Source organism: Ornithorhynchus anatinus, chromosome 13 (assembly GCF_004115215.2).
Source record: "Ornithorhynchus anatinus isolate Pmale09 chromosome 13, mOrnAna1.pri.v4, whole genome shotgun sequence".
NCBI classification, from domain to species: domain Eukaryota; kingdom Metazoa; phylum Chordata; class Mammalia; order Monotremata; family Ornithorhynchidae; genus Ornithorhynchus; species Ornithorhynchus anatinus.
Window position 1 is genome coordinate 9,397,584 of NC_041740.1, and position 22,046 is coordinate 9,419,629.

Genomic DNA, 22,046 nt, shown 5'->3' on the forward strand with positions numbered 1-22,046 from the left:
AGAGGGAGAAAGGCTAAGCTGCCAACTGTAGGAACTTGGGCCCTGCTGCAATACCCAGATATTTCTCTTCGTAGGAAGACAAGAGTTCAGAAACCCAGTGAGAACAATTCCTCTGAGCCCTGTGCAATGAAATGGGACATGACTGATGATGAAAACCCAAGTGTTTGGTGTCTGGGAATGAAGGAAAAGCCTTTTAGTCTCGCCTCATCCTGGTGGCGCACGGGAGGGTTAGGGAGAGTCGAGGGGGAGCAGTAAGGAACGATGCAGAGGAGGCAGGCGGCTTCAGGCCGTCGAGAACTGGACAAACGGCCCAGAGGGACCTGCTCGCCAGATTCTGCACCCAGAGTAGAGATGTCAGCATGGTTCCAGTGTGCAGATGAGAAATGGAAATAAAAACAGCAAAGACTAGAACCAAATCAATTATTCAATGGAAGGGCAAAAGGTTTTTTTTGTGTGCGGGTGCATGCGCGGGCGAGTGTGTGTGCTTCTCACCTTGCATTTCGGAGTCTCTCTCCAGTATCTGACAAGTGTCAGAGAAAATTTTATCTCCAAGGCAACTGTCCTACAAAATGTAAACAATAAAGGTGCCCTTCTATATCCAGTAATGACAGGCTTATGAAATTTCAGAGGGGCCGTCTGTACCATTACTAAAAGGCCCATCTGTCTTGAATTGTTCAGGTTTCCCCTACCTCTCTCAATTAGCACTTCTGTACGCTCAACTCTGCTATGACTTCATTACACATTTTGGTTACAACACAGTTAGGGAATTCAGGAATCTGTGTTTGACCAGGCAAGCTTGTTTGTATGCAGCAAGCTGCAATGTGGGCACAAAAGCATTTTGCACATGCATGGGAGCTTGTGCATGGTGTCAGGCGGGGTGATTACTACAGCATGAGTTTCCATCAAACTGGGTTTCTAAAGACTGCAACCCTTCTCTGGTTCCTTATCATACAGGGAGCTGGTGGTACCGGCTGTAAATCCATTTAGTGAATGGCATTCATTGAGTACTTCTTATGTGCAGAACACTGTACTAAGTTCTTGGGAGCGTACAATACAAAAGACACATTCTCTGCCCATGACACGATACATTCCAAGATACTAACGCTTGTACAGGGCTACATCCTTTGCCTAGGAATATATATATATATATACGAGTGTGCATGTATGTACATATATATGCACACACATATATATGTACACCTAAACACATACACACAATATATTACATGATATATATAATATAGATATAACAATATTGAAATACCAGGGCTTCGACCAAGAGTATATAGACGATGGTCTTGGTTGAAGCCCTGATTATTTCAACAGTAATTCTAAAATCTTTCCATCAATGGCTTTCTGCTTTGAGCCCGCTTCATTGGTGTGAATCGCTTTTCTTGCAGTGGTGATTTTACAGGCCTGTCCCAACTGCTTCACGCTAGCCAACACAGAAGGGTGTATGGGAAAATGCATCCCTCTGTATCTACGGGGGGCTTTGAAGTTGTTAGACCAGAGAAGGAAGAAATATCCGCAGACGTCATCTGCCTTGATGGGTTGGCGCTGAAATGTTCTGCACCCGGTTCAGAATTACTATCTCCAGCAGGCCTAATGGGAAATCGGAGGTCACAGGTCACTGATCAAAGAAGAGCTTGCTTGGAATCAAGGTGAGAGAGAAAAAATACAAACAGAAAGCGTCTCATACTATATCAAACAGGCCTGAACAGCTGAAACACACAGCAAGCAGGCAGCTGAAGAGAACGGCATGAGACGGGTATTTATACCACACGGGTGAGAAAACTGGAGGAGCGGCTCTCTGGACCGGCATAGTCAATTTTATTTATCGAGCGCTGTGTACAGAGCACTGTACTAAGCGCTTGGGAGAGTACAATACTGGAGGTCCTGATAGCTTCTGGGCCACTTCACTCTGAGCGGCAAGAATGTATTTAGCAACTTCAAGTCTAAAGGCTAAAAAATAGAGCTAGGTTGAATGCACTCCTGAAAACCTTACTCATCCAGGGGCTCCTGCATGCTGCTCACTGTGCTCTGGACGCACCCACCCAAGACGGTGTACAACACGCAGTGAGAAGCAGAGAGGCCACATGGAAAGAGCACAGATCTGGAAATTAGAAGGCCCTGGATTCTAGTCTCGGCTCCTCTCCTTGTCTGCCTTGAAATTTTGAACAAGTCCCTTCATTTCTCCGGGCTTCAGTTCTCTCATCTGTAAAATGGGGATTATTACTGTGAGTCTCATGTGGGACATGGACTGTGTCCAACCTGATTAGCTTGTATCTAACCCACTGCTTAGTACAGTTCCTGGCACATAAAAGAGCTTAACAAATAGTTAACAAATACCATTTTAAAAAAAAAGACAAGCACATGATTATGAATGACTTCTCAGAATCGGTAAAGCTCTCAGGACTGGCAACTGCCAGGAGAGGATCGAGTTTGTGGAACAGTCTGAGCCCAAGAGATCCCATACCAAGGCAAATGACAGAGCTGAATGCAGCCATTGATTTCTACTTAAAAGGCAGCACACCATTCAAGGTTCCAAGGACAGAAAACCTGGTTGGCACATGAATCAAGAATGCTAGTTCACGTTTCAGAAAACTGTAAGACCAAATGTGCCACTGACACGACATTTAGAGCCAACTGAAGGTCTACTGAGCAATTGTAATGCTTCAGGCTGGGAAACCCTGACCTAGTTCAGAGAGTTCAGCCAATTTCTAAAGGATTTTCACCAGTACCACCCGTGTGCAATGTTTATCGAGCAGCAAGCTGGACTCACAGACGCTGAGGTCCTAGAATGAAGTCGGTCCGCCAGAATCAAGGCAACGCTTCACACAATACACCTTTGGTGGCATGGAAAGATGTTGGCTATGGATGAAAATAAGATACCTATAGGGCTATTCCCAAGTGAGCTGAAATATGGTAAAAACTAAATGAAAGCACAATAAAGCCAAACCTCAAGAGGTGGGAATCAGCAGCAGAAAACAGATTAGTCTGACAGAGCAGTGAGAACTGGGAGACTCGGAGTGGCAGTTTTGGGATGACTACTTGACTGATGATTAGGGGTACTAGAAACAACTGGGCCTTAAAGGTAATCCATTTATCAGTATTGCACGGGGAAATCCTTTACGTGCATATAGGTGGGTAGCACCTTCAAAACTGAAGAGCTAGAAATGCACACACCAGCATATTCTCACATCAAGATTAAACATGATTCATGTAACATTAATTCTTGCAGATGCTTCACTGAGACTAACTAAATGTAGTTGGTTAGAGAAAATGGGTGACCATCTTCCGTTAGGATTAACGGTCAATAGGGTTTTCTCATTAGAAGTGATCACATAAGGAAATCAGGTGGTTTTAGGCCTCGTTTGTGTGGGTGTGTGGGCAAGTATGTGTTTAAGTAGTAAGATCCCCTTCTGCCTGTCTGGGTTGATGGGGGGGTTCATCTCACCTTTGCTGCTGAAGCTTAGCTTCCACCAGGATGGATGGTACCAAAAGAAATACTGAGGGTGGGGCAGAAGGATCTACCTAGAGCCTGCCTGTATCCTGAAAGATCCAGTCTGATGAGAAATATGGAAACAAAAAAAGAAAGAAAGGGAATCAATTAATCCTCGTCGGTTTCCAAGAAGAATTAGGATGATCAGTCTGGAAGTAATTAATTCAGTAAATACGAAATGATATTAAAACCCATGTGGCTGGAAGAGCAATAAAACTATGATATGTGGCTGACCGGTTCAGAAGACAACTTCTAAATTATCCCTCTCTGGACAAACACCTTTATAAGAAAAAGATCTTTCTTTCTTATCTTGTAAATCAAAATGAATCACACATTGGTTTCTCGAGTTCACTTTCATTAGAAGCCGGTGACTCCGGGATCAGAACGGCTATATTTACGGGGCCTATCGACTGTGGTTTTATGAAATTCATCTGTCTGAAGAAGGAAACGGTGACATGAGGATGGCTTGAATGTGTAAGTAATTATCAGATACTGCTGTCATCTTGTTAGCACCGTAGCAATTTATAAGGGATTCTTCACCTAGTCATAATAATCCTTCCAGGGAACTTTATGTTGCCCAGTGAGCAGTCAAGAAATGCGCTGATTGATGGATGAGAGCACTGCATTCTTTAGCTTTTCTTATTGATTTGATCTCTGTAGTGCATTTTGAATACAAGTGTTGACTCACACATAAGGCAGCTAGCTCCCAGTTTCAGGTGGTTCTTCAGCGGTCCACTCTTCGAAAACACTCCTGTCTCATGATTGTCTTGGACCTTCCTCTTTCCTTTCACCTGAAAACCAGGTCCCGCCAGACCATTGTACGACATTTTTCTCAGTGGGGTCAGAGAAACCTGGTTAGAGCCGCTACCTCGAGGGAACCCCTGGTCCATTTTCTATGCCCATTCTCAAGGCCAAGGAGAAGAACTGGACAATCAGCCCAGTGAGATCTACTTGCCAGATTTTGCACCCGGAGTAGAGATGTTAGCACAACTTGAGGAAAGCCAGTTATTCTGACTCATCTGGGGGACCCAAGTCTTGGATAAGGGTGGGGAGGTTCACCTGAGACGGGCGATGATGAAGTTCAGGTAAAAACAAGTCTCTCTGGGAATGGGCCCCAAGAAACACTGGGAGAGAAGAAAGGGTCCCTGGAAGATGGAAAAACGTATAGAAAGTGTTGGAACTATCTTTCGTAAAACTGCTGCTCCGGAGCAGTGGCAGCGATAACACTAGGAAGGTTTTACAGCCTTTTCTCCTGGGGTCTCTGTCTCCTATTACTGTTAACCCCATAGCACACAAACTCATTTTCCTTCCCATGACTGTCTTCTCCCTGTCTTCTCTCTTATGACTGGCTTTCCCTAAGGGGTGCCATTTTTTTTTTAAAAAAAGGTATTTGTTGAGCACTTACTATGAGCCAGGCACTGTACTAAACACTGGGGTAGATACAAGCTGATCAGGTTGGACCAAGTCCCTGCCTCACACCAGGGCTCACAGGCTTAATCCCCATTTAAGAAAATCAGATCATATAGGCACAGAGAAGTGAAGTGACTTGCCTAAGGTCACACAGCAGTGGCGGAGTCAGGATGAGAAACCAGGTCCTCTGCCTCCCAGGCCGGGGCTCTTTCTGCTAGGCCACGCTGCTTACTGGGATCGTATCCCAAAACTCTAAGAATGTTGGGCTCCCGAGGGGACAGTCAACTGTACTCCACAGCTTCCTAGGAGCTGGTGGAACTGCCTTGAAGGCGTGAGTCAGTGGGAAGTCCTTGGCAGCCAGGCCAGAACCCCAGCTGGCTACCAGGCACATTAGCATTCTGATTACCTCGAATCCCCCCCCACCACCCTCGCTTTAAAACTAAGTGATTTTCTTTCACTTCTCCCCCAGGTTCCCTTGTTCTCTTATTCCTTGGCCGGAGGCAGCTCTGACTGTTGCCCGCTTGTTCAAATTAAAGCTTTAAAGCACTTGCTGAAAACGTGGCTGATTCTTTATTTCCCTCTTATGGGTATTTCCCCCTAATTAACCTCCCACCGAGTTTAGTTTAAATTTGGCTTGCAAGTTACAGGACAACCCTGGGGGTTGGTATATAAATGTGTTGGCAAGTCAGCAACTCCTGAAGTCATGGTATGTAGGGCTTTACTGTACTTCTTGACTTTGAACAAAGAACCAACGAGTACTGTAATTTAAGAAAGAGCAATCCTCGAGACTCAAACTCCTTTCCCAAGCAACTTTTCTCTTGAATCCGGGTAGGTCTTCAACTACCGATCTCACTTTGAAGCACGTGAGACCCAAAAGGCGATTAGGCCATCCTTACTCAGAAGAAAAGGAAACCTGGAGTGGAGGGGGCAGGATATCGATGGCCTAATAATAATGATAAAATAATTGTGGTATTTGTTAAATACTAACTAGAGAAGCAGCATAGACCAGGGGAAAGAGCATGGCTCTGGGAGTCGGAAGGTCATGGGTTCTAATCCTGGCTCCGCCACTTGTCTGCTGTGGGACCTTGGGCAAGTCACTTAACTTCTCTATGCTTCAGTTTCCTCATCTGTATAATGGGGATTCAATATCTGCCCTCCCTCTACTTAGACTACGCACCCCATATGGGAAAGGGTGGTGTCTAATGTGATTAATTTGTATCTACCCCAATGCGTAGAAAGCACTTAACAAATACTATTATTATGTGTTAAACACTGTACTCAGCGCCGGGCTAGATACCAGATGATCAGGTTGGACACAGTCCCCTCCCACATGAGGTTTTCAATCTATGTAGCAGGGAGAATGTACGAATCCTCATTTTACAAATGAGGAAGCTGGGGCGGAGAAATTTACCGACTTGCCCAAGGTCACATAGCAGGTCACAGTGCTCTGCACAAAGTAAGCGCTTAATAAATGACTGAATAAAAATGAAGTGCCAGAGCAGGGATTAGAACCCAGGTCCTCTGACTCCAAGGTCTATGCTCTTTCGACTAGCCACACTGCTTCTCCCTCATGCCCTTGACTAAGAAAGGGGACACGGCAACTAGCACCAGCAAGAGGGCTAGAAATGATGTTTCAGAGCCACAAGCTCTCTCATACCACCTAAGCACTTAAATACCAAAGTTACCATTCCCCAGTTTTTTCTCGGCACAAAGATAGCGGATGACATGAAAGGTGAACCCAGAAAATCACGTTACCTACTCTTCCTAAGGAATTTAACATTTTTTTTTTTTACAAAAAACCCTAGTAAACTTCACTTAGACTAGATTAATTGTGTTCAAAAGCTATTTCAGTTTGCTTTAGGCATCTGTAGGGCCCTGTATAAATGAATTAGGAACGACAGTTTCTTTAGCAAGGGGATAGATGACTTTTTTTTCCTTGCACAGCGCACACGGCACGAAGACCGGGGAATAAAAGGAGACATGATATCAGTGTTCATGTTGTTATTAGATCTCTGGTTCTCGTTGCCTTTGTGAAAGCTTAACTTTGCCGGTCAGGTGTGGAGAAAGACTTTTTAATATATAAAAATAGGTCTTCGGGTAACATCAAATTACTTCACAGTCACAATTCATTCTAGGCAGCTGTTGGACAGTATGTGTTTTTATGAAAAGCTCAGGAGAGTTTTGCATAAAAGTTGGCAGCTGGCAAAGAGCTTTCCCAAGTAGGGTAAGTGATTCTCTACTGTCTTGATATTCTGCACATACAATGCTACTTCTCCATTTTCTCTCAACCTATGGATATAGTCTGGTATTGCCAAAAAGGTCTATAAGTATATGGGACCAAAGGAGCCCTGAAAAATATCATTGTCATTTCAAGTTCAGAAGCGGACAGGAGGGTTATCATCTGCTTAGGATTTTCCCTCTTAGAAAATGTTTAGTAATAAGAATAATAATAATTGTGGTATTTGTTAAGCACATACTACGGGCCAAGCACGGTACGAAGCAATAGGGTAGAAACAAGATAATCAGGTCCCATGTGGGGCACACATTCTAAGTAGGAGGGAGAACAGGTTTTAAATTCCCATTTTGCAGATGAGGGAACTGAAGCAGAGATGTGAAGTGACTTCCCCAAGGTCACAGAGCAGATAAGTGGCAGAGTCGGGATTAGATCCCAGGCCCATGCTCATTCCACTGGACCATGCTGTAATGAGGAAAGAGCGTGGCTCCGGGAATCAGGAAATGAAAGGTCAAGCCTCGGTTCTGCAAGTGGGGAAATGAGACCTGTCTCTCATTTCGATGACAGACTACCATCCATCGGTGTTAAGTCCCGCACTAAGCACTGATGATACCAGACAATTAGGTCTGGCACAGTGTCTGTTCCACATGGGCTCACAGTCTAAGGGGAAGGGGGAACAGGTATTTTATCCCATCTTAAAAATGAAGAAAGTGAAGCACAGAAGGTCACAGAAGTGACTTTCTTAAATCAATCAATGGTATTCATTGAGCTCTTTCAGTGGGCAGAGCCCTGAAACTAAGTTTAGGAGAGTACAACAGAATTGGTAGATACGATCCTGCCCTCAAAGAGCTTCCAGCCTAGTGGGGAAGACTGATGTTAAAATACGCATTACAGAGAGAGGAAACAGCAGAGTCCATAAGCCCTGTGGAGCTGGGGGTGGGGTATTAAAGTGCTTAAGGGGGATAAGCCCGAGCGCATAAGTGATGCAGAAAAGAGTGAGGAAATGAGGGGTTAGTCAGGGAGGCCTTTTGGAGGAGATGTGATTTTAGTAAGGTTTTGAAAACGGAGGGCGGTGAGCTGCGGCCATTCAGGGGTAGAACTAAGATCGGAACCCCGACCTCCTGCCTCCCTAGGCCAGGGTCTTCACTACAAGGTTCACTGGCCTCTCCTCCTTCCCACCCAAATGATCAACTTAAGGCCACAGCTGAGCCTCGGGTCATGTGTGATGGGCAGAGGTGAAGTGGGGAGCTCGAGGGAACAAGTGCAGCCTAGTGAAAAGAGCATAGGCCTGGGTGTCGGAGGACTGGGGTTCTAATTCAGCTTTCGCCACCTGTCAGCTGTGTGGCCTTGGTTAAGTCACTTAACTGCTCCGAGCTTCAATTAACTCATCTGTAAAATGGGGATTGCGACTGAGAGCCCCATGTGGGATATGGACTGTGTCTAAACTGATTATCTTGTATCTACCCTGGTGCTTAGTACAGTGCCTGGCACAGAGAATGTGCTTAATACCATAAAACAACAACACAAAAAACAAAAACCTTCAAGTGCTGCCAGCATTTTGAGCGACTCACATGCGTGCACGCAAACTCAGAACAAGGCAATGGGACCATCAAATGGAAAAGGTTTGTGGATCCCTCATTCTGTCATTTTCCTATAGGAAAACCAATCATATCGATTGAGCAGCTTCTATGCACAGAACACTGTATTCTCACATTTGGGAGAATACAACACCAATATAAGAGACACATTCCCTGACCACAATGAGTTTATAGTCTGGGGGGGCGGGGGCAATCCGTCAGTATAAATACTCAGCACAGATTGAAATTAAGTAGTAGTAATTGGAGTTTGCTACGGTCCTGGAAAACAGTTTACTTAATGGCAACATCTCTTAGATGAGATAACCAAAGAGGGTAGAAACCTCATCCTATCGGTAGCTTCCCTGATACACCATTATTACAATGGGCAACACACAGCATTACCACTACTCTCCTCCCTCCTTCTTCACAGTCACGCAAAAGCCAGACTTGACCCAACGGGTCCATTTCTATCAGTCTGTGATTTCAAATGAATCTTCCGAGGATCGCCGGGCACTAATCTAATCAAGTTTTTTTGATTACATGCAGTTTCTACTTTAATTAAGGTGATGTCCATTATAATGGCACGGCCTTGCTGGCTGGGACCCGGTGACCCAAGAGGCCAGCTCACTGGCCCCTCTTCCAGAAATCAGACGATCCCTTCAGCAGCCGTTTTGGCAAGGAACAAGATCGTCACACTCCAATCTGGCCCTCTGGGCACAAGCGTCCTCATCGTAAGGCAGGGGCGTAACGTGGCTGTTGGCCATTTCTAGGGGAATGTGGGACAGAGACGTTTAGTCACATTAACCGCCAGGTTAATGATGCCATCCTCCTATCGTCATATCGACAGAGAAGCAGTACAGAATTAGTCATGAATTAAATTAAAACCCATTTCTACTGTAAAAGTTACACATTGGTGTGAATCTTTGGAGGGAAACGCAAAATTCTCTTTACCGATCGCTATTCTGAAGGAAATATCACCCCACTAGTTATGGTACTTATAAAGTGCTTGCTAGGCTCCAAGCATGTTATGATCTGTTATAGGTTTTTTTTTTTCGCTCCTCCAGTGCTTAGCACAGTGCTTGGCCTACAGTAAGTGCTTGATACTAAGTGCTGGAGAAGACAAACGATAGGTACGGCAGGAATCGACACTGGACAATGATTCTTCATTTACCGGTATCTTCATAGCTGTTACCAGTCCATGGTCAAGAGGGAGACAGAGGATCTGGAATGAGTATCAAGGGACAGTCAGGGCTATTGAATTATTAATAAATAGGGTAGCGGCCCCTTTGGGAAGTATCAAGTGAGAGTTTGTGTAACTGGCAACCTTCCAGTTTGGAGTGCCTCAGGTATCCATCCTGACCATCCACCCTTTGCAAAGGCTCTGCGCTAAGCCGGTGGCCTCACCAATACATCCTCTTACTAGGCCCTTCTGCCAGAGGCCGGATCAGGTCCCGGGCAGATCAGTCGATCGATCAATTGTGTGTACTGGGTGCAAGGCGCTGTGATAATAATAACAACAATGTTGGTATTTGTTAAGCGCTTATTATGTGCAGAGCACTATTCTAAGCGCTGGGGGAGATAACAGGGTCATCAGGTTGTCCCACGTGGGGCTCACAGTCTTCATCCCCATTTTACAGATGAGGTCACTGAGGCACAGAGAAGTTAAGTGACTTGCCCACAGTCACACAGCTGACAAGTAGCGGAGCCGGGATTCGAACCCATGACCCCTGACTCCCAAGCCCGGGCTCTTTCCACTGAGCCACGCTGCTTCTCCACTACTCTACTACTCTCTACTCTACTACTACTGCTTCTCTACTACTGTACTAACCACTTGTAAGAGTAATAATGTTAATGATAATAATGTTGGTATTTGTTAAGCGTTTACTATGTGCCAAGCACTGTTATAAACGCTGGGGTAGACACAGGGGAATCAGGTTGTCCCACATGGGGCTCACAGTCTTAGTCCCCATTTTACAGATGAGGTAACTGAGGCACAGAGAAGTGACTTGCCCACAGTCACACAGCTGACAAGTGGCAGAGCCGGGATTCGAACTCATGACCTCCGACTCCCAAGCCCGTGCTCTTTCCACGGAACCACGCCGCTTCTAAGAGTACAATATCACAGAGTTGGTAGACATGTTCCCTGCCCGCATGGAATTTACAATCTAGATGGGGAGAGCAGAAAGAAATCTAGGGTGGCCATGGCAGAGAAGGAAAGGCAAGGCTTTTGGATTGATATAGGTAGTGGTGGTGCGACTGAAGGGGAGTCGAGGACTAGGCTTCCGGGAAGATTAGCCTAATATAACCTCTGCACAAATTAGACACTCAATCAATGTATTTGTTGAGCGCTTACTAAGTGCAGAGCACTGTATTAAGCCCTTGGCAGAGTACAGAATACCGAAATTAGCAGACATACTCCTTGCCCATAAATAAACCTGAATAAATTGCTCAAAAAATATCATGTGTTTGATTGATGGCCTGATGGAGCAAACCCTCACCTGTGTGCTCCAGGTGGCCAGCCTTCGGCCTGGAGTTACTGGGGCTTTTTGATTTGTGTTTGTATTCTTGGAAATGATAGCAAACACTCAATTATTCAGGCTCATTACCCATTCTGTGGATAAATCAAGTTCTTGGTGGTTCTCTTCTCTGCCTCTCTTTTGTCCACTTCGCTAGACATTAGTCCATCCAGGAGGTTGTGGGTGAGGGAAATGACATGGTGAAAATCAAATCGCCATTTGACTCACCTCAACAAAAGTTACGGTGCACCAGGTCCCCTCCCGCCGCCCTTAAATGGTCTTTGTTAAGTACTCACTATGGGTCCAGCACAGTTCTAAGCGCTGGACAAGAAACAAGTTAATCAGGTTGGACACAGTCCCTGTCCCATATGAGGCTCACAAGCTAAATATGAAGGAGAACAGGTATCGAACCTCCATTTTACAGTTGAGGAACTGAGGCACAGACAAGTTATGTGATTTGCCCAATGACACACAGCAGGCAAATAGCAAAGCCGGTATTAGGAGCCAGTGACTCCCATGCCCGGGTTCCTTCCACTAGGCTATACTGCTTCCTACTATTTAAAATGAATGGGGTAGACCAGCAGGCAGAAATGAGGCCTGTAGATTCACAGTGAGCTTCATTTCACAACTTTTCCCTGCCTCCTGTTACCGAGGAAGAGAATCACTGGAGTGGGGTAACTTTAAAGATCAGGAGAGAAAATGATGATGTGCAGTAATTGCTAACAAGCACTCATCAGGACAGCTCCAATGACCTCAAGTCCTTGTTTATGCCAGGTTCGCAGCACGGCTTACAGGATAGAGCCAGGGCCTAGGAGTTCGAAAGACCTGGATTCTAATTCTGACTCTGCCACTTGTCTGCTGCGCCACCTTGGGAAAGTCACTTTACTTCTCTGGGTCCCAGTTACCTGATCTGTAAAATGGGGATTAAGACTGTGAACCCCACGGGCTGTGAGTCCAACCTGATTACCTTGTATCTACCCCAGCACTTAGTACAGTGCCTGGCACATAGTAAGCTCTTATATACCATAAAAAAAAAAATGTCTGAGCAGGCCCTGATCATCCGGATGGGTTCCATTATCATACAATAAATTAGAAATCCAGCAGCCAACAGATTAAACTGCAGCTTTTTGCCTCGCGCTGTAAACGGCACATGAGATTGTGGAAGATGCTTGTGGTGAGGAAGGAGGCGGCGGCAACAAACAGATTGTAAATTAAAATTCACTGCATCAGAAACCTGAAGGAAAGATACAAGTTTGGAGCGGGGTGTAGAAAATATCTTATTGCAGTCAAGCCTGACCCTGTTCCTTAAAAAGCATTTCTCTGATTTGTTCAGGTCACAAGTGGGATGGAAATGAGCCTCTGGACTGCTTCTTCACACATCCGGATTTAATAGACTTTTTTCCACTGATAAAAGACCACTAATGAGTTCATTTTCAAGCTATTAAATTGGCTATAATAGCTAGTTCTACTGATGATTGCACAGAGACCTGCTGGTCACAGTGGGTTTTGTCTTCCTCCGTTAACCCTTTGCTGTCCCAGGGTTTTGATATAAATAGAGCACGAAAGGAAACTCAGCATCCTGCCTCTTCCCCATCCTCTGCTTTAGTGTCTCCATTTGATTAAAATACATTTTATCTCTTTTGGAGAAGCCCCCAAATGGAGATGTCTATACATACAGTTTTCTATTTCTAAATGGATGTATAGAGAGCTAGATACACATACACACACACACTTCAGATAGCTCTGGTAATTACAGCAATAATTACTGTATTTGTTAAGCACTTCATTCATTCAATCGTATTTATTGAGCACTTATCGTGTGCAGAGCCAGTACTAAGGACTAGGGAGAGTTTAATACAACAATAAGCAGACACATTCCCTGCCCACAGTGAGCTTACAATCTAGAGGGGAGAAGACATATTAATATAGCGCATCAGTTCAGACGCATACTGTGAGCCCCACAGGGGGAAGGGACTAACATAGCAAAATATGAGAAGCATAATACCATATGATGTTTAGTTTCTGGGTGACTAACATTTCATCATTTCATTCCTTCAGTAAAATACGTTACTGGAAACGTAGCATTCTTCTTCCTCCTCTTCCACCTCACAGTGACTATTTCAAGGTTCCCCTTTTGCTACGGCATCGGCCTTCATGCCCTCCTAAATGTCTAGGGGCAGCAGACCTGCGGGATGACGCCTGGGATGTCCTAAGGACGCGCTTTCAGTCCTCTCTAGTTTCAGTAACTATGGCCACGGTGAAAGGAGTGCAGGTGTCGCCCCAGTCAATCTGTTAGATCTGTGTGGACAGGGTAAGTTTCGGAACAGTAATGGGATTTTATGCCGTGTGTCTGGAGTCATTACCATGCATACAATTAGAGACTAGCTCCTCCAGGTGTCTGGTTTAAATACACATTTCTGCCGTTTAAAGGCAAGCAATTAATAGCAGAGCCGCTCGGCGGTGTTTGCTCTGCCCTTTTCATTATGATTTGAGGAGGGCTGCCTCAGAGCAGGCACCATAATGCTTCTGTTTATTATAATTTTGTTTTGGGTTCTTTAGGCTGCGGCTCCCAGAGACCTTCAAGCATGGGCGGCCACAAGCAGAAATGGACTGCTAAGTCTTCTGTATTTTTACTGCCTATTTTGGATTTTAAAACGGCTTGATTATGAGAGCGCTCAACAGGTCAGAGGCATTAAATGGCACAGTGATAAAATGTAATAGGCAGCAATTAATGATCACAGTCTTCTCTTTAAATTGGTTTGCAGCTCCGCCATTTGGAATGAGGAAAGGTCCTAATGTGGTAAGACAACAGGTTGGGTCCAGACAGGATTTGGGGAGGGGACAAGGAAGGGAAAAAATACAAGTTGATTTTTGATACAGGAAATAATTAACAACAGTATCCTCTAGACTGCGAGCTCACTGTGGGCAGGGAGAGTATCTACCAAATCTATTGTGTTATACTCTCCCAAGCACTTAGTATGGTGCTCTGCACGCAGTAAGCATTTGATAAATACCACGGATTGTCTGACCTATTGAGCACTTACTGTGTGCCCAGCACTAGGCTAAACACAACTCAGTTGACAGATATAATCCTTGTCCTAAATAGCTCTGGGAGTCAGTCCTGAAACACTGTCTTCCTTTTTCTTTAGCGGCACTGATCGATTGCCTTTTGGGACTGAAAGGGCTTAAAATATTGTTCGACCATGTTCTGCCTATAGATTTAATTTCTGCACATGTTCCCTTTGCCTTCCTGATAATGGAAATGGGAAACAGCGTCTTGGCCAGTTATCCAAGATAGGAAAGCAGAAAACTTTTCAATCATTCAAATTCCCTACAGTTTATTTTCCAATTTCCTCTGGTCTTATCCCCTCCTGCATTCTCTAAGCCAGGGAGTAATGTGTTAAGATGCTTCTTCCAAGAAGCATTCTTTGATAAAGCAGAAAAGGTATGGCATTTCACCCAATGTAAAACAATCACTACAATACCACTTGACTTCAATCGACGGTCAGAGGTGGCCTATTTTCTCTCTAGATGGTAGGATCCTGGGAATTCTACTCACTAAATACCTCTTTTAGTAGTAATGACATTTAATGAGCGCCAGAGCACAATGTACTGTATTTAGTTCTCCGGAAAGTAAAACAGAAGCAAGAGACATGTGGAACACAGGCTGTCTCTGATCTGCTTAATATGGAATCCTCACTAGCACTTAGCTCAAGGTTTGGCACAGAAGCACTTAAATACCATAGTTATTTCTGCCCACAAGGAGCTGTATGAAATGCAAAAAATCATTTGAAATTTTGAGGGTGGAAAGCCCTACAGAAAAAATAATAATGGACAATGACGATCTGGAGAACTCATCCTAGGGTGCTTGAAGACCTGCTCTAGGTCCTCTCTTTGCTCCCCGCTGGGATCCTGAGATCTTGCAGTCCTCACTCACTGGAGAATGTCTAGTCCCTTTTGCTTTATGCAGAACTCTCTCAGTTTTATGTAATGGTGATGAAAGTGGCAGGGATAAAGGTGGCAAAAGTGCCAGTCTGGGGTAGTTTAGAATAGGGAAAGTTAAGTGGGACACTTGCAACGTGTGCACAGAGTCGCTCTGTAAATGTTTTTCACTTGTTTTCACCTTTCCCCCAGTAAACAGAAGCACAACCGGTTAACTGTTGGGTCTTCATTTTCCCCATGAGATATCAAGTTTTCAGCTATGTCACGATATGGCTAGCACTTTCCTCATTGTCCAGTAGGTCAGTCTGATAAGCTGGAAAGGTCATGCTTGGATTCTTCTAACCAAGGCCATTTTGGAAGCCCTGAATAAAATGGCTGCCTGCCATAAGGACCTGATCTTTTCCTTTTGTTCTTGGACCTTCAAGACTTGAGAGCCCATAAATCACCTGAATCTCATAGTCAGCCACTGAAATCTGTAGCTCTTGCTTCTCTTCAACTTATTCAGAAGAAATAATTGAAAATGCTGAGAGAGTGGCAGTACATTTGACCCCAAATTCTTGACGTGACAAACTCTTCCTTGGCATTCACACCTCAAGGCATAGAGGCTGTGAGGTATAACTTATAAAAGAGCCCTAAGATCATTTATAATCAGTTTTAGAGAAACATATCAAAGTTTATATTTCCTACACTCAGAAGTTTTCAGTGTACATTTTCAAGAAATACAATGCTGTCACCTGGAACAAAAGTGACTTTTTAAAGCAGGTGTTCTTTCTAATTAATGCTGATTTGAATAGCCATTAACACTTTAAGTAAGCCCAGGTTTACAAACAGTGCAGTTCAGTTTGTCTGGGAGCTCAAATTTGATTGGTCCAGCGACCTAACAGTCTTTGAAGTTAGAGTTCAATAAAACGTGTATCTCATTAGCCACTTTCTGCTAGTTTATGAATAGCACATTCTGCCTTCATGTACAAAGCTAATAACAGTTAAACCTGAAGCAGCCGGCTCTACCGGACTAGGACTGTGCCTTGTGAACAGCATGCCAGTGGTTAAACATGCCCAGGGAACAGTGATGTATTCAAGTAGTTTATTTCTTCAGGCTTACAAATTTGATTACTATGGAGTACAAAGCTATTAAAAATATGACCTTTCTACATTCTCCGCCTTGGCAAAAAGCCAAATAATAACTTTGTTTGACTCAGTTAGTGTGATAGAGTGCTTATTGAGGTGGAAATAAAATGACTTTTCTTTGCTGAAAATTATACCTTGAAGTCTAAATGTCCATCATGTGAATAACACTTAGACAGAGACATTAATTCAGACCCAAGAGCAGCTGGGGGTGGTTAAAGTGAGAAACTTCATTTTCCATCTTCTGCTGAGAAAAAAAATTCAACCCGAAGTAATTAGAGGTTAAAATATTGTACGAGGATAAGTAAAGCAAGGAAAAAGTTGAATAAATTTCTTAACTCTAATATAGATCTGATGTATTGGAGGAATCTCACCAATACAGTTTCTCGCTTCTTAGCTAGGCGACTCAAGCAAGCACCCAAAAACGTTTGATGATGTTACTCATTCTAAACTAAAAGCTCATTGTGGGCAGGGAATGTGCCTACCAGTTCGCCTGGTACAGGGCTACGCACCCAGTACGTGCTCCAGAAATACCAATGATTAGCTCAACTTCAAGGAGTCAAATTCAACTTTTACTCTTAGAATTTAAAGCTCATATGAAAAGTATTTAGCAGCATGGGAAGTTCTTGCTGCTTCCCATGAAGGGTGGGGCCTAATGGATAAAAGGGTGGGGCTAGAATCAAGGGCTTTAGTCCCATTCCGGCAAGTGCTGGGCAACGTTGGGAAATTCATTTTTTTCTCCAAACCTCAGTTCCCTTAACAGTAACGCAAGGATTTAATAGCTGTTCTCCCTCTCAGACTGTGAACTCCATATTGGATAGGGACTATGTCCAATCTGATTATCTTGAATTCACTCCCACGTTTAGCCTAATGCTTGGCATGTAGTAAGTGCTTAAGTTACCACAATCATCATTAGTGTTAATAACAAAACAGGAAGGAAGCCCAACTATGTAGAAAACATTAGTTAATTTGGATAGTTCTGAGCAAGACGACTTTTTGAGGAATAGGAAACACCCTGAGGAACATTTTCAAAATATGTTGATATTTTCTGCTAAAGCTGCTGGGACATTTTACTACTGGGTTGTCCTGGAGTCCAAATGGGACATACAATTCTAGGGCTAGAGGGCCCTGATAAGGAGGAAAACATCTGTAATCCAGTCCATGTGATCCTGATCTCTTTAAAGTAGGAAATGAGGACAAAAACCTACTTGAAGATGCCTCTTGGGTAATGGAAGAAGATTTGTACATCAGAAAAATCAAGAGTTTCTGAACTGGAAAAATGGGTGAAAAGCAAAAATAGCTCCCAACAACGCTAGACAAGACCGCTTATGTTAACAAGCTGAGGAACACACAGAAGATTCTACAACCCCGATAATTATATTCACAATGAACGTTGATGCTGGAATAATTGACCGCAGGGGAATTTAACAGTTGTAATAAAAACTCATTTTCACCTCTAACAAGCATTCTCCTTTTGGGCACTGAAGTCTAAAATTAGGTATTCTTGGTTAATTCAGCTAGCAGGTTTCTTGAGTTTTAGAATCAAAAGAACAGTGATTCATAGTTTTCAATGAATTTAAAAAAATATTCAGAATAAACAATAGCGTGTAATATATGACTGTGCTTTTAAATGATGATGATGATGGTATTTGTTAAGCACTTACTATGTGCCAAGCACTGTTCTAAATGCTGGGGTAGATACAGGTCATTAAATAATTAAATATATTTAATTATATATGTATACAATATAATTATATACTAATCAATAAAATGATTAAAATTAAGTTTCATTACACTAGAGCAGCTACCCATTAAGCTCTTTGAACATTAAACTTGTGAAGCTTAGATGTAGAAAACTCTGGGAAACTTATTATGAATCCTGACACCACCCCTAGCTCACAGTTGTATACTCACAATGTGAAGTGACCAGGTTTAATATGGACATTAACTGAGTCTATATGATTCATGATAAAACCGGAGCAGACATAGTCTTCTGCCAGTAGCGAGGTGATGGGAATCAAACCAGCCAAAGTTATGAGGATATGACTGAGTGGTCTGATTAAAAAAGGAACCAGGCAGAGGCCTGCAAGAAATTCAGTAAACCTTCCTTCATGTTCCCATTTAGACTGTAAATGCCAGGAAGGAAGGGAACTTGTGTGTTGCTTCTGTTGAACTCTTCCAAACACTTAAAGTACAATGTCTAAAACTCAGTAAATACCATTAACTGATTTGTATTTGGTTTGGTTTCCATCAGGGCTCTCGTCTTCGGGGAGGCATCAGCACAAGGTGCCAAGTCCTTAATAGGCTCTCGGTAGGAGGGTGAGCAAAGGATAAATGGAAGAGAAAAACCAAATTCTGTCCCACCAAAAAGCTTATCAGAAGTCCAGAGATCTGATCCTTGGGACCGAAATAAATGAGTCATCACATGGTCTTACTGAGAAATATACCCTGGTTTCATTTTTTTCTCTCTCTCTCTCTCTCTCTCAGTCACTGAGGACAGGGCTGTTGGAAGCGGCTAGGCCTAGTGATCATAGCCTGGGAGTCGGAGGACCTGGATCTAATGTGGACTCCACCACCTGCCTGCTGCATGACCTCAGGCAAATCTCTTAATGTCTCTGTGCTTTAGTTACCTCATCCGTAAAATGGGGATCCAGTACTTGTTCTCTTTCCAGCTTAGACTGTGAGCCATGAGAAGCAGCATGGCTCAGTGGAAAGAGCACGGGCTTGAGTCAGAGGTCATGGGTTCTAATCCCAACACTCACGTAAAACACATATTTCTCTGTCACTCAGTTTCTTTAGTTGAAAACGGAAATTAAATACCCCTTTCCCCTCCCTATTAAGCTGTGAGCCTTATGTGGGACAGAGACTGTATGACATAATTACCTTCTATTCACACCAATTCTCAGTACATTTTTAAAATGACATTTGTTAAGTTCCAGGTACTGTATTAAGTGCTGGGGTAGGTACAAGTTTATAAGGTTATACATAGTCTCTGTCCTACATAGGGCTTACAGTCTTCTTTCCCATTTCACAGATGAGGTAACTGAAGGCCAGAAAAATTAAGCGACTTGCCAATGGTCACACAACAGACAAGTAGCAGAACTGGGATTTTAGAACCCAGGTCCTCTGACTCCCAGGCCTGTGGCATTTCCCCTGCATCGTTTGGCATATTAAATATGTAACAGATTCCATAATTATTATTCTTCAAAAGGAGCAATTTGTTTTTAAATAAGCTCTCCTTGGTGGAAACTGAAATTCTACAAGTCAATGCAGTGGACAAAATGTAATCAGCCTTCACACTCATAAGGAGGCTCTCTGCAGAGGTAGGCAGAAAAAGCGGTCAAAGCAATAGTAATAATAATAACAATGGCATTTGTTAAGCATTTACTATATTCCAGGCACTGTGCTAAGCACTGGGGTGGATACAAGCAAATCAGGTTGGACACGGTCCATGTCCCACATGGGATTCACGATCTCAATCCCCACTTTATAGGTGAAGTAACTGAGGCCCAGAGCAGTGAAGTGACTTGCCTAAGGTCATACAGCAGACAAGTGGTAGAGTCAGGATTAGAACCCATGCCCTTCTGAGTTCCAGGCCTGTGCTCAAACCACTCTGCCATGCTGCTTCTTGTATGCAGCAAAAGCATGGGTCTTCACTGAAAGATCACATAGGCATCAAAGGGGAAAAAAAAAGATCAGAAGTAGCTTTTTTAATGTTTCTTCTCCGTTTTGTCCAGTTTCCAAGTAGGCTGTTATAAGACTTGGTTGTTTCCAAATTCTGGCCCATGGTTTCATAGTGACTCTATTGTTTGGATCACAGAATCATGTTGCCTTTTAGCTCTTTGAAAGCCCAGTGAGGTCTGGGTCCAAGTCCGTTTCTCAAAAACAGAGTAAAGCTTCACTAGGTTATGACAATTCTCCCCCTCTGAAAATAGCATTTATTCATCTGAGAGTCATACATGTATATACTTCATTTTTAAAAAATAAACTCCTGGAAATAAAAAAAGGTATTCATTTAATTAATAGTTATGCACAGTGTGACAACCTAATCATTCACTGAGAATATTCCAGTTGCAAAATTACTTCTAATTTCATCCTTAGAGTATTAAAAGTAAGATGGATTTTTAAAAAATGGTAGTCCCACTGTGAAGACACAGATTGAGTTTTTGTAGGTTTTAGGATGAAAAAAAACTTGTCTTTTTTTTTTTTTAAGATCACAGATAAAAGCCTTAGTGTTTTTCAATTAATTCAAAGCAAATGTCCAATTAAGGAAAAATGAATGGGAGCTAAAAAAACCATCCCTTTCCCTGCTATTTTAACTAAACACTTTGGGGAGATCTCTGGAGAAATTTGTACTTGGCTGTATTCACAAAGAATGGCAAGAATGCCCTGTATTATTCAGAATTAATGATGAACCTTGGGAGCAGAAAACCCACAAGGCCCTTTCCAGTCTTGCCATCTAATGATTCTGAAATGAGTCAAGGTGGAAGCCACATTTACGACAGCCAAACGAATGGTGGCTGGAAACTGGAATCAGCAGCAAAGCCAGGTTACAATAATGAACCTCAAAGCAGTCTCCATCCCTCCCAGTGAAATTTGACAAATCGAAAGAAGCTGGAGGTTACTCCAATGGTGGTCAGTGACTTTCTCTCTATCCTTCCCTCCCCAACTCATTGACTAGTTGAGGGGGCAAAATTCAACTTCCCTAGTTTCTCGCAGCAATTTGGAGAGACAATAAAATCCCTTCTAAGCCATCACGGTTCATTGGGGAAAGAGAGCTGACAGGTTGTTGTTGTTTTTTCCAGAGGTGGGGGGAAATGGGGATTGTCAAGAGTTCATGTTACATTTTCCCAAGACAGGTCCTTCAAGAGTATCCAGGAAGGGGGTGGCCCTATTCTTCATAGCAAGAAGATTTGTTGACTTCATTGCTTTTCTAATCAAAGAACCACAATCAATGACTGCCTTTCTATCAGGACCAATCCTCAGGCCCTCCTGCTTGCTTCCCTCTTACAGAGGTGAAACAGGCTCAAGTGAAACTGGTACTGGCACCACAATTAACTGTTTCCTGAGAGTGGGGCCAATTTCCACTGGGAAAAATGCAAAAAAGTGCTCCTCTGCCACTCCGTGTGCCTTGCTCTACCTGACAGGACTCCTCAGCCTCCTGTGGTGTGGGCAACAATGATAGTGGTGGGTTGGAGAAGTGTACATCACCTGGGATGAGTGGATGACCGAAAGAGGAAGTGACAGGGCAGCAGGAGTCCAACATACCATCTCCTATTTCCTCTGCCCATCCCACTGCCACTTCAACACTTGCCTATCACCTCTGCACACAAGTCTTCATTCCCTAAGCACTTGGGTACCCCCCTGCAGCTTTTAATGAATTTGTAAACTCTCTTGCTTCTCACTGTACCATAATTTATTTTACTGTCTACTCCCTCCAAGCTTACAAACTCCTTGAGGGCAGGGACCGTGTCTACTAATTTTACTGTACTCTCCCAAGTTTTTAGTACAGTGCTCCACACAGGGTAAGGACTCAATATATACCACTGATAGTTTTTCCTGATTTTATTGTTGCCGCTAACCTACACCTTGCCCTAGGTTCACCATTCATTCAGTCATATTTATTGGGCGTTTACTGTGTGCAGAGTACTGTACTAAGTGCTTGGGCGAGAGTGTACAATATGGCAATAAACACATTCCCTGCCCACAACAAGCTTACAGTCTAGATGGAGAGACAGATA